Below are 13,143 nucleotides of genomic sequence, written 5' to 3' on the forward strand. Positions count from 1 at the left end.
AAACTGAACGCAGGATGAGACGTGCAAGGATATTTGACCTTGCATTTGAAGGCAAACTCTTCTTTATCAAACCGTCAGTCTATCTCCCAACTGCATCTATTCCTTGAAGGAACAGGTCATGCAAATTAAAATGTTCATCATTTATTCACCCTCATGCTGTGTCATACCTGTATGAATTTCTACTGATGAACCTAAAGAGATACAATTAAAGTCAAAGGGGTGTAAAATTAACTTGAATTTGCATGGATTGCTGGTTTTAAATGACACGAGGATGTGTAAATGATGACAATTTCCATTTTTGGCTGACGCGAATCTTTTATGCAGTTCTCAATACACCAACCTAGGAAAGAGTAATAATGAAAGTCTTGTTCTTTTAGATGAGATGCGCACGCACGCTGCTCATGTGAGCTTTATAAACAGTGAAGGATCAGTGGGCTGTGCTCATTGAATAGATCCCACAGCAGTGAAGAATATTCCAGCGCTGATTCCATTTGCATTAACTTAGCAGAATCCAACACATCTTCTCTATGTGCGTTTCACGGGTCAAGGAAGTGCGCATGTCTGGTCTGTCAGCAGAAGAACAGCCACAACAAGGTGATAAAAATGCACAAACAAATACAGATACAAGGAGATGTGCAGAACGCTATGTACCAGAAGATGAATTCGTGTTTGGCCGTGGATTGTGGGGAAACTTGTGTACGTAAGACAGATGCAAAGGGAGAAAGTGTGCGCGCGTGTGACCTTTAGTGGTCTGGGTTCCATTGGGGGCAGATTAATTACTCTGTTGCATTAGCATGACGGGTCCTGTGCTTGTCGGCTCGCAAATGTCACCTCATGAACTTCAGTCGCTCTGATTAGAAGTGACTGTACTTGCTTAATAAGAGATTCGCTTCTTATTCTTGCAGAATATGCTCTCTCTCTCCTAAGGCCTTGGTTTGCTTTAGCAGCGACTGGCTTGAATGGTTTCTTGTGTAGATAAAATGCCTCTATTGTAGAGTAAAGAAAACAGCCGAACTAGAGTCATCATTGTATCTATGAGATGAGCACAAATACTTTATGAAGCTTACAAAGTGGCTCTGTTTTCATTATCTCATTAAAGGTTCTTTGACTGAAAACTTTGTTTGTGATTTAAGATTTGGGGAAAGCAGTGTTAGCATAGTAGTATTTCACCTAAAAAAAAAATGCTGTTCACAATTGTACCACTTAAAAGAGCCTCTATTATGGGTTTTTAAAAATGAGCTTCCATGCAGTGTTTAACACAGCACAAAGTGCACCCTGTTTAAAATGATTGATTCTTTAACGAAATAGTCGATTACTTGTGTTTGGTTTGGATCTTTTGCCTAAACGTATTGACGTCGACACGGTACATCACCAAATATGAAGTGCTGGTTCCAGTAAAACGTGAACGTGACTTTCTCTTTAGACACTAGTGAAGCGTGGGGGATAGCGTAACTGATCATGACACAACGATGGCGATCACTAATAGATGGAGATTCGGCTGCAGGGAATAAAAGGTTAAAGTTCATTTTCCCAACAATACCACAGTATAGCCAACCTAGTGCTGTGTTTGCTTCTATCATTTTTCTGATGATTTATTAAATAAACTATGCTGCAAAGTGGTACTCGTAGGCTGTTTGCTATTAAAGGAAGGAGCAGCAAAGACTATTATGTATGGGACTTTGTCAGACATTGACAGGGACTTTGTTAGTAACTGTTGCCGTTCATATTGACCAATTTCTTATTTCTCTGGATCATAACATGCAAGTGCAATTAAAATTGTTGCCTCGTTTTCTGCAGTTTGCAAAATATGCATTCAATAATGTTATGTAACTTGTAAATGCCCCACGCGGCTTGTAATCCCTTATCTATTATAGATCAGTGCTTTTTACTGTATCTCTCAGGTAATCTTTATGGGGCTATTTTACATATTACGTCCAAAACCACATTGAAACGTGACACGTGCTTCTTCATTTACTGATTAAAGTGAGTTTTTGAACTCGTGATCCTCTGCCATTTGTCTTTGCTATGGCCACCATCAGCTGTTCCAGACATGCAGTGCGATTTTAAAAAGCAGTTCACTTCTGTGTGGATTAATATTGAATGTGTGTCATTGTTATTACTGAGAGTTCAGGTTAGGAGTAGAGTAATATACTGGTGCTTAACTGCATTGCTTTATTGCATTCCTGCATTGGGCTCACACATACTTTGTGCTACTTTATAACCGTGGTAGCCGATTCTCTGTCTCGCGCTGAACTCAGTTGACCAATCACAACAGACTGGGTTATCGGACCAGTCAGCACAGATTAACCAAATGAGGGCTTTGGGAATGAATGAATCTCTTAACAAACAACATGGAAGTTGTTGGGATAATTAGGTAAAAAGAAATGCATATTATAAGACAATGAAAGTGTTTTTGACCTTACATGCATGTCAGCCTGTTGTTGGAGATCCCCAAAACCAAAATATGACCTTTTATAATGCATAATATGGGCTCTTTAAAGTTAACAATGTAGAAAAAAATATTTTATAAATCATAGTCATAGTCTTTAAATAATCAAATCATAGTCAGTCATTTCATGGGTTTATTTTGAACTTTCTTTGCATAGTTTTCGGTGAGATTGCATAGTCCTGCTTGTCCATTTTAGAGTGACTTCATATCTTATCATCTCTAAATGCAAATAACTTCCAACAAGATTTTTTCCCTCAAACTAATTTGATCAAATCTTGCAGAGTTGCAGTTTTTCGGAGTTCACTTCTTTTTTTTTTTTGGCTTTTCTTTCTCATTGCATAGAGCGTATGTCTTCCCCATGTCTCCAGAACACGGTCGGGTGCAGAGAGCTGTGAGATAGCGAATCTCTGGAGAGTCAGGGTAGAAATGCTAGATTCAGTCTTGTGTAACTCTCCTCTGCTGTGCTGATTTGCTACATACTGTACAGGTAAAATCCCATTATGATAGACTGTTAATCCTCACCTGCTGGCAGACTGCTTACTATCACTCTCTCTCTCTCTATGTCTTACATCGTCCTTTTCTTTCTCTCCTCCATTCTTGCTCTATCCCCAAGTGAGGGACTCTGGTTTACAATAGGATTAGAAATCCCATCCGCAGTGGAATCTGTCAGTCGGAGTTGTTAGTGTTGCTGCCATGTGTGCTAATTGGAAGATAGATCACATGAACATTTGTGAATGATGGAGGAGTTTTTATTGAGTCCAGTAAGACTGTTTTTTTTTTTTAAATGTGGCCATGACTGCTCTTTCATTCATCTTTTATTTTATTCTTTTCATGTTTAAAGATAATGGTACATGGGGGGAAGGATCTGCAATCCTGCGTGCATGCATAAATATGGGTATATAACATGTATGAATGATTCATAGCTGAAGCCAATAGCATTGCATTATTTATATACAGTGTCGACTGGCTAGTCGGCTCATCCGTGAGGATTGACGTTTGACATGCGGAGTTTGGAAGCAGCAGTGCAAAGTCTCCATACTCAGGGGGTTAAATGTCAAGGACCAGAAACCCCTGATCGTGCTCATTCTCTCCCCTGAATTCCCTCCACCAGGGCATCACATACAGTTTAGACTCAGGGAAAACAGAGCCTCCTTTCCTGAAAATAAAACTGCACGCATGACAATCCAGAATGCTGTTGGTGCATCGAACAGAACACATTCTCAGGGGAAATACAGGTTGATGACGAGTGTTCATAAAGGAGATGAATAAGATGGAAATTGACTTGTATAGCTTATCAGGTTTATTTTAAGCGTTATAGATGCCCAAAGGCTAGATCTTTAGAAGGCATATGCTCAAGGTCAGAGGTTTATTTGTGCTTAAAGAGTAATTTAGTGTCTTTTTCCCCTTCATTTGGTCTGAGTAACACTGGAAGAAGCCAGGCTACGCTGATGTAGACCTGAACAGCAGGAGCTCAATTTGTGGAGCTTTGAGCTGCATCTGTAATGATCTCTCTTTCTCTCCCTTTCTCTCTCTCTGTGCAGGTCTTCGGCTCTGCTGATAGACTCCCTCCAGTACGGTAAGCTGTTAGATTCTGCATGTTTATGACCATGTGACTCAATCGTGCATGATCAGATTTAAAGTATTAAAGCTTCTTCCATCTTTAAATAAGCTTGATTCAATTTGATGTCATTTCATTAATGGTTTATTTTGATTCACATACACATGATTAGGTTTGAAATTATACACACACACAAAGAAACGCTGTAGGCAATACAAATATTTCCGTTATTTTACTGAAGCTGATAAATTAATTGTTTACTTGAATACTTTCAACTCTCATTGTTATATAATATATACATTTGTAATTATGTTCAGTTGAAGTCAGAATTATTAGCCCCTCTTTTAATTTTTTTTCTTTTTTAAATATTTTACAAATGATGTTTCACAGAGCAAGGGAATTTTCACAGTATGTCGGATAATATTTGTTCTTCTAGAGAAAGTCTTATTTTTTATTTATTTTATTTTATTTTTGCTAGAATAGCAACAAATACTATTTTAAGGAAAATATTAAAAGCCCCTTTAAGCTATTTCTTTTAGATAGTCTGTAGAACAAACCATTGTTATACAATAACATCCATCATAGTACATTCATAGTACATCCATCTGTAAATATCACCATAGTTTTTCTATAATTGCGCTTAATAACCTATACCTATATCCTGCACCTGGTTAGACCTAAATTGCATTTCGTTACCTTGTACATGTGTAATAATAACGATATATCTACTTATGTTTGATGTTATGCTATGTTGATCACTTTTTGTTGATTTAATGTGTTTTTTAACAGTAATTAGTTTAACTGCATTGAATATTGTAATGCTCAGCGTATAACAGACAATCAGTGAATTGCTGAGGTGTTGGGGGGGACTAAACGTAAGGGAGGGGAGCAGCATTCTATATCAAAGGTGCACCCTGGGAACGTTTGATGCGTTCATGCTATAGCAGCATAAACTCAGGTCCCTTTGATATCTTCATGCACTAGCAACATAAACTCTTCTCTCCATCTCCGATCGCTCCCAGGCTGAATGGGAAATATCACATCTTCCTTTTTTTGCTGCTTTGAGGTGGTTTCCTCTGTTCAGGCAACGTCTTGTCTCTGTAGTCAGAGTTAAAAGTCTCTGCAGTGTAATAGAGGCTCAGCATTCATGGAGAATTTTTTTGTTTCTAAGTGCTTCCGCTCGTATGTTGAAACAGTGTTATGATGACCAAATATTATTCTCTTCAGCCCCTCCTCTTTTCTCCACATTTTCGCTTCTCGTCCTCATTCAGCTACAATCTGACACCTCTCTAACCCCGCTGAGGATGTCTGTTGTCTCCGTCTGCCAGTCTGTTTCTTTAACAGGAGAGGATCTGAGGGAAGGCACATTTGTTAAAAAAAAAATCATATGTTTAACATATTTCTTCTGGTTTACTAGCACTAGTTTCTCTCTCTCTCTCTCCCCCTCTCTCTGCATTTGCTTCTAATGTGGCTGTGTAATTTATGGTAGGTTCGGGCAGAGCTGTTTAATGCCCTCTCTGCCATTGGCAGCCTACGTGAACACCAGCAGAGAGTCATCTGTGAAGAGCATCTAAATATGAAACAAATGAAATGCTGCAGCAGGAAAAACAACATCAGGACTGATGATTAATGTGATTTACTGAGCCAGAAGACCTGTATTTTTTCCTTCATCGGTCCCTCGCTCACTCACTAGCTCGCGCGTTAGCAATGTGAGGATCTTGTGTTTTAAACGGCCTCCCAGATGTGTGGCAAGTGTGAGCACAGGTTGAAGGCTGCGGTTTGTAATTGCGGAGCTGCAAATGGATTTCAGTAACACAAGCTGTAGTGCTTTTAATGTAGCTTGATCCACATGCTCAGTCAAAGGCTGAAGGGTGACCTCCAGCACAGGGGCACACTGTCTTTGAGTTAACCCAGGCTGAGTCTCACCCACCCCCCCATCTTCATGGCCTCTAGCCCTACAGTTTGCATCTTTACTACAACCTGCTAGTTTAACTTGCGCAGTCTGACTCTATTATCCGCTAGGATCCTATTAAAAATATTTTTAATTCAGCTTAGTTTAATTTAATTTCAGCTTTTTTCATTTTTATTATTTTTTTTCTGGCTTTTCACCTTTAATAGATGCTGTAGGACAGTAGAGAGTATTGACAGGAATGTGTGGGGAGCAGAGAGAGAAGAAGGTTCAGCATAGGACCTTGGGAATCGAACTCGGGTTGCCATGAGCACCGGAGGGCATGTTGATTCACTAACCACTTCGCCATTGGCATCAACAATTTCAGCTTTTAAATTTCCCCAGTTTGACTTTTGTGGATGCAGTTATCTACATTTATTTTTTCCTGAAATCTGTCTTATGGTTAAATTATATTTTAAGTAAAGGAAATGCATCTTCTTTGAAGTCTTTTTTAAATTCATTTTATTTTTCTGGATCCAGTAATTAAGTTTTTTTCTGAAATCTGTTTAATGGTTAAATTATATTTAATTAATTGTGGTGCATGTTTAATAAGTGAATTTAATCAATGACTTTTTGCTGATAATTTATCCTTTTAGCTATTATTATTAATTAAAGAGTAGTGAGCAATTTCCGTTTTTTTTCCAAAGACAGCAGTAGCTTTATACACGTTTATACAGTAAACTATTTCCCACCTTTTCACTGAGAAAACCAACTGTTTTTGTGTTTTTGACATAACCTAGTGTGTATTTAACAGTTTAAGTTTAATAACATGTCAAAAGAGAACTTTAGTTTAACCTTTAGTTTAACCTGCACATGGTGTGCATCGTCTAACAGCTGGCTTTTTGTTTGTGTGGCTCAGTTGCTTAGAAAACAGCAAATCAAGAGTTTACACTGACATGACTTAAAGTTTCATGCAGATAATAAACTTTCATGTTAATGAAGAACTGCAATATTATGCGAGCACAATAGACCTGATAAAACAAAGTGGTTGTTTTATCTTAAGAGAGTTTAAGATGCTGGAAGTAAAGGCTTCACCTTGACGTGAATAGGGTGGTGGGGAGCAGCAGCTCATTTGCATTTAAAAAAATTCAAAAAACAATTTTTTTTTTCATACACTAAAAAAATGGATGTGAGCAGCCTGGTGTTGTAAATAATCTGAGGGATATTTTTTAAATGAAACTTCTTAAGCCTGGTTTATACTCAACACATTAGCTAGTTCGCTTGAGTGCCTGCGCGGCGAATTTGATGTCATCGCGGAGGTTCGCTTTGGGTGTGCGCTACATGATTTCGAGTGGCTGAGCGCACATTTTTTGAGACTTGAGCTAACAGTTTGCGTGGTGCCAAATTTGATTTGAGTTGAAAATGAAACATTGTGAAGAGGTTTTGTCTAAAACAGGTACGACTGTACAAATATCCAAATGCTACGTCCATGTGTGGTCATAGGGATAACCAGACGATCAATAATTTTTGGCTACAAATTGCAACAGCGGTGAGAAAGGAGGAAAGTTTTTGTTACATTGTTTAGAAAAACTTGAATATTAAGTTTGTTAAAACCAAAAAGAAAGGCCATGGCAAAAATGGAGACTTTAATTTTTCCACAAGTCATAGGTTTTACACTGATGTTTATATTACAATTTTGAATTTAGAACAATTTAATTGTTACAAAACTAAAATTAAGTAACAAAATTATTTGATAAGAATATTTGAACCTATCGGTTTACAATATACTAATGCCCTGTTTTTCTTGGCTTTATTGGTGATAATGGTCAGGAATGTTGGACCATCATTACCTTAGAGGACAAACTAGTTAGACAGTAATGTGGGAATTGGTGGGCTAAATCTAAAAAGCATCTGTATATTTTAGCAAGTGTAATTTTTTGCTTTTATTCTTGCCATATTAAAAATATGTATTTGGAGGATAACCCATGTTCTGTTTTCATTGATATTAAGCATTAATAGGAAGAACTGTGCCGAGATATGAACAAAAGCAGGTGATGCATCAATGTTTGATTTTAAAAAATCTTGAATGGTTATAAAAATATTTATAATCACTAAAATAATTTATAAAAATAATCAGTTTAAAAATCTTGAATGATATTAATGATATGACAGTTCCAGAAACTTCCTACTTTCCATTTATCCGTCTGACTCTACAGTGGGCTTCTTTTGACCACCCCCTGTCATTTTAAAGAATATCACAATAGTGAACACATCAAGTATAAAAGCCTCGTCCATCTTGTGAGGTGTGCGCACAGTCGGGGGAGGTCTGCAACAAGGCGCCAGGCGAAAGTATAAATCAGCCTTTAGAAACTTTCTTGAAGTTAATCCAAACTTTTATTTTGATACTTTGTTGCTTTTGCTATGAAATTTTGATTTTACATGGGTCTGATGATGTTTGTATCAAATAAAAAAGCTAAAATGCTGGTAAAGTTGCTCTGTGGTGAGGTGGGATACATTAAAAAAAATTACCAGCTTCACACCACACATGCTTCACACTGCATAGTAGAAATCACACCTTTCATTCATACAGAGACATAGAACATGCCCTCCATATTGCAACTTTAATACTGTGTCATTCATGACTGTACTTCTATTGTCTCCATATGGCAGTGTACTAATAAGCAGACCTCATAGATGGGCTCAATGCCCAATGGACTCATCTGTCCCAGCTTGCTAATGGCTTAACTGGATTAGCTGGTTTCCCACATGGGCTGATCAGAGCTCATAACGCTGATCACCTCCATTGATCTGATTGATCAGGGCTTCGCTGAGAGTGTGAAGCTTGAAAGCCACTGTGCTGTTGCTTTTCCTAACCTGTCCTAAGGGGACACAGACTGCCGCCCCAATACAGACGGGAAACCTCAGGATATGTGTGAGGTAATGGGGTGGATGAGGGGGAAATAAGCTAAACCCAAGGCTGGTTTGAGACAGATGGAGCAAAACTGAACATGAGACGCTGTGTCTGGTTATTGATGGGCACTTCCTGTCATCAGTATTGGTCTCCTGTCGTCTTAAACCAACATAAGGCACTGCTGCTAATCAGCCACGATAATCTGCATGCACACAATCAGTCCCACATTGACCCGGCAATCTCTCATCCAAGATTTGTTCTGAAATATATAACTACACTAATCAGTGCGTCGTGTAGAAAACAGCTGTTTGTGTCCTTTTCCGTTTTGTACGCTGACATAGTTGTACTTTGGTGTTGAAGTTAGCCTGCTAGTTTTTTTAGCGCACTTTTGCTAATGAAGTGAGATTTTTAGAAGCTGGGACACCATCCAAATGAGACCTTTCCTCTTACTGTGTTGTTGTTTTTTTTATCTTCACCCCACCACAGTTCTGAAATATGAGACATTCTGCATCAAAACTTGCACTCCTTGATGAAGCGCTCGCCAGATTCATTTCCTGCATGCTCTGATTGATCAATTGATGTTGTTAAATGGCTCCTTTGGTAATGGCTTTTCTGTATGGCATCCAAAACGAGAGGCAGGCTAAAGCGCAGTCTGTCGTGGTCCCTTACGGCCTGAGCAGCTCTGTCTTTTCTGTTGGTGGGGTTAGTAAAGTGGTGTATTACATCACACAGCGTGTGCCAGAGCTGACATCACTCAGCTGTGGTCTAAAAGAGCAGGTTGGCCATGTTTATTTGGTTTAAGTGTAGGTCAAGGCACTGTGTAGTTTTGACAAGTTGGATGACTGCCTGCCTGCATTGGCCATGGAAAGTAGGGACTACAGTGCTTTGACTTTTCAGTCCTGTTGTATTTAAGCAGGTGGTGTCCATTTCGTTGATCAGCCTTTCAGCCTGTGTTATGGCTGGCTGTGCTCTTGTGGATCTTGGAGAGTAGGAAACCTGGGTTAGGTCAAACTGGGTTCACACAAGTGACAGGTCATATAAATCAAGTCGCTCTTATTCAGGTCACTTTAGTTAGTCGTTATCATAGTATACTCATTCGTGAGTTTATTGAATGTAACAAAACTACATTAAAAGGGGTAGTTTACTAAACTGAATATTTTTTCACCCTCAAATCAAATTTTTTCACCCAAATCTACAATATGTGATTGTTCTTCTGTTGAATTAAGAAGATATGGCAGTTGACTAGCCATTGACTTTAATGTCAAGAAAAAATACTATATGTTAGGAAACAATCATTTTAACTGATAATAATGGCGTGATTTTTTTCCGTTTTGTGTCCCTGTTCACATTCCATAATGTCAATGCAAAAATTCTGGCTCAAAGTGTAAATAAGTAGGGATGTCCAGATTGAATATGAGGCCCGATCATGCGGTTTCAAACTCTATCAGAATCAGACGTTTCCTCCCGATCAGGACTCAAATATGTGTGTACAGATTCTGACTATTTGGTATCGGTTCAGTAATAGATCATAACCGGTTATTATGTATTGAAGTCATTTATCTCTTTGTCGTGGTAGAATACTATAGCGAGGGAGGAGACTGTAATTAAAGCGCATGTTATTTATTACTTGACAGTTCAAGCTACCTCACAGAAGTGTGCTCTGTTTGCTTACAGACTTGAGGTAAGGGGAATTAAATAAAAAAGGAACATCCTGGATCAGTTTCTTTGCTCTTCTTTATTCTGTTTTATTTATTATGGAAGTATCGGATCGGGTATCGGTATGGGCAGATACTCAAAACCAAATGACTCCGATTCGAGGGTAAAAAATCCTGATCGGTACATCCCTAAAAAAAGGATTCATTATTACAACTTAATTGACCACCAAGTCACTGTTGCATGTCTTTGACATGCATTTGTGTAGCCTTGATTGCATTGTGTTTCTTGACAACCAGTTTATTTCTAACAAGAATGCATTCATTTTTGACTGAAGATGTATATTGATTATAGAAACTCCCCCACTCTCCCTCACCCTGGCGTCTACTAGAGCAGACTCTCAATGTAGTTAAGGTCAATCGGTGGTCAAACAAAATTTGAGTCTGATGAATATTTAGTTTATTATGAAATTAAAAGCTACACACTGCATCATCTAGGGTTCAAGGAATTCTTGCCAAACTCCTAATAAGCCAGAAATTCCGAACTTTTTTGCCATAAAGATCCAATCATAGACTAAAGTATTTGCTTACTTAAATTGAAAACAACAACCTTTTTATGTATGTGTAATATTCTCTTCTTGGCATTTGAGGTTAACCTTACGCTTTAGCAGTTGGTCCAATCACAATAATTTGCCAATAAATTTCGTATTCTAATTCGTGAATTGGAAAGGGGCCAGAGCTTAAATTCTGAATTTTAGCCAACTCTAGTAGCAACACCCTGGCAACCACCCAGAACCCCTTGACATCATGTCAGCGAGTTTCACATGTACAAGCACCACTTGCTTTTTCTTCACAATATGCACACAGCACTTTACACCGTGCTCCAAGACTTTATTCCGGTATTTCTTTGTATAGTTTTCTCGCATTCAGTGTAAATCAGATTGCTTTAGGCAACACTTCCTGCAGATGTTCAAGAAATGCATTTAAAATTCAATCTATACTTTTATTCCCCTTTCTGATGGAAATGGAGCCCTGAAGCTGTACCTTTCAACAAATTCCATCACACCTCTTGGCCATAAGTCACACACTCGCATACACCAACTCCCTGTCCCACACATTCCCGTGATCCTGCTGTAATGAGTGCGCCCCCGCCCGCTGAGGTTCTGTCTCATTAGCTTTGCACTAATGGAGCCCTACAGGTCCAGCCGCACTGACTTCTCCAGCACCAGGCTAACAGTTACCCGTCATGATGGCTATTGCCTGACGGACAGCTGGCCGGCTGACCTGAACTGAGACCTCATCACCAGACTGAATTCATATCGCTTTCCCTGCTGCTGTCATTACTGGTGACTGTGCACGAGGGGGTAATTTGTACTTGGCTTGCTTGAGAATTAAGAGCAGTGATGAAGAAAGAATGAGGGGGAAGAAAAAGAAGTCATCTGCACCAAGGCCTTAAGGCTTGCTGCAGTGCAGATGGCCTTGACGGAGAAGAAACTGTCATTCGTCTCTCTCTTTCGCTCTCTCTCTCTTCTTTCTCACTCTGTGAGGTTGAAGCTGGACATTTGTCAGTGTCGCCCACTGCATAGCTCTCCCTCAGCTATCACAGCAGAGACAGGAAGAGGCCGTTGGCAAAGCCCAGACATGGTGTGTGAGCTGAATCTGTCTTAGTCAGTTTGTGTGTGTATGTGCATGCACATGTTTTGGAGTTTGTTTGTGTGGGAATTGGGATTTGCTGCATGCAGCAGACCTGAGGAAAAACAACATTTGACTCTTCTTATCTAATAGGTAGAAAAACCAGGGGGTGATGTGCATGTCTGTGTGTTGTGTGTGTGCTCAGTGTGGTTGATTGCGCGCTGCTGAAAGGCTGAGATGGCATGTTTCCAGGTGCTCCGAGTGAGACTGTGTGAACACTGCAAGTCTGAGAGAGAAGACATCCAATAAACTTCATCCAGTCTCCAGCACTGCTTCATATTTACACCTTTCAAAACAGTGATAAGCAGCTCAGATTTTCACAGATTCACTTGTTTAATTTGTTCCTGACTTTTTCTTTCAGTCAAAGCAGTGGTTTGCCAAACAATAAGTTCATTTACATGACTGTTCTTAAGCTGATTATTGCTTATATGTGTAATGTCATGTAAATGCCTTACTCACTTTTTTTTTTTTTTTTTTTTAACCCCACTTTTGTGTTGCATGTAAACATTTGCTCACACCTATACTGTGGACACTTATCCAGCCTGAGCAGGCACTTCAAGACAGACAGAGGCCGAGTTAATATTTTATACACCGAAGCATTTTTGTCTCAAAGCACAAAAGTTGTATCATCGACTCAGATGCAGAATCATCCAAAAAAAAGGTGCATTTACATGTACTGTAAGTTGAAAACAATTACGGCACGTGTTCTGAGGGATCTCCTACTGACATTTTTGAGCTGCTGATGTTTGGGCTGTGAAGTCAGCTGCTGGTGAGAAATCTGAGAAATCTTAAATCACATGAAAATTCCAGTTTACTGATTTGGGTTTGTGCACACAAAATTCAGCTTCAGAAAATTTTGATTCTTCCTCGCTTGTTTTGTGAATATAAACACACTGGATAAAAGTGTACTCATCCACGTTCTAAATTTTGTGGTAAACAGATATGAAGGCTTTTTACACTGCACTTAACCCTGGGTTATTGTCACTCTGAACA

The 13,143-nt window shown here is 39.0% G+C and overlaps 1 protein-coding gene across 20 annotated transcripts in view; it reads left to right on the forward strand.

Annotated features, from left to right (window-relative positions):
• The window catches only part of ndst2a (N-deacetylase/N-sulfotransferase (heparan glucosaminyl) 2a), a 210,063-nt gene that overhangs the window by 74,859 nt on the left and 122,061 nt on the right, over window positions 1-13,143 (forward strand). For 16 of the 20 annotated variants that reach the window (XR_015505928.1, XR_015505927.1, XR_015505926.1 and 13 more), the window contains one exon: window positions 3,991-4,025. The exons of the other annotated variants lie outside the window; for them this stretch is intronic. The gene's annotated coding sequence lies outside the window, so the exon portion shown is untranslated. The remainder of the gene's footprint in view (window positions 1-3,990; window positions 4,026-13,143) is intronic. 20 annotated transcript variants of the gene reach the window in all.

Source organism: Danio rerio, chromosome 13, assembly GCF_052040795.2.
Source record: "Danio rerio strain M-AB ecotype USA chromosome 13, GRCz13ab, whole genome shotgun sequence".
Classification (NCBI taxonomy): Eukaryota; Metazoa; Chordata; class Actinopteri; order Cypriniformes; family Danionidae; genus Danio; species Danio rerio.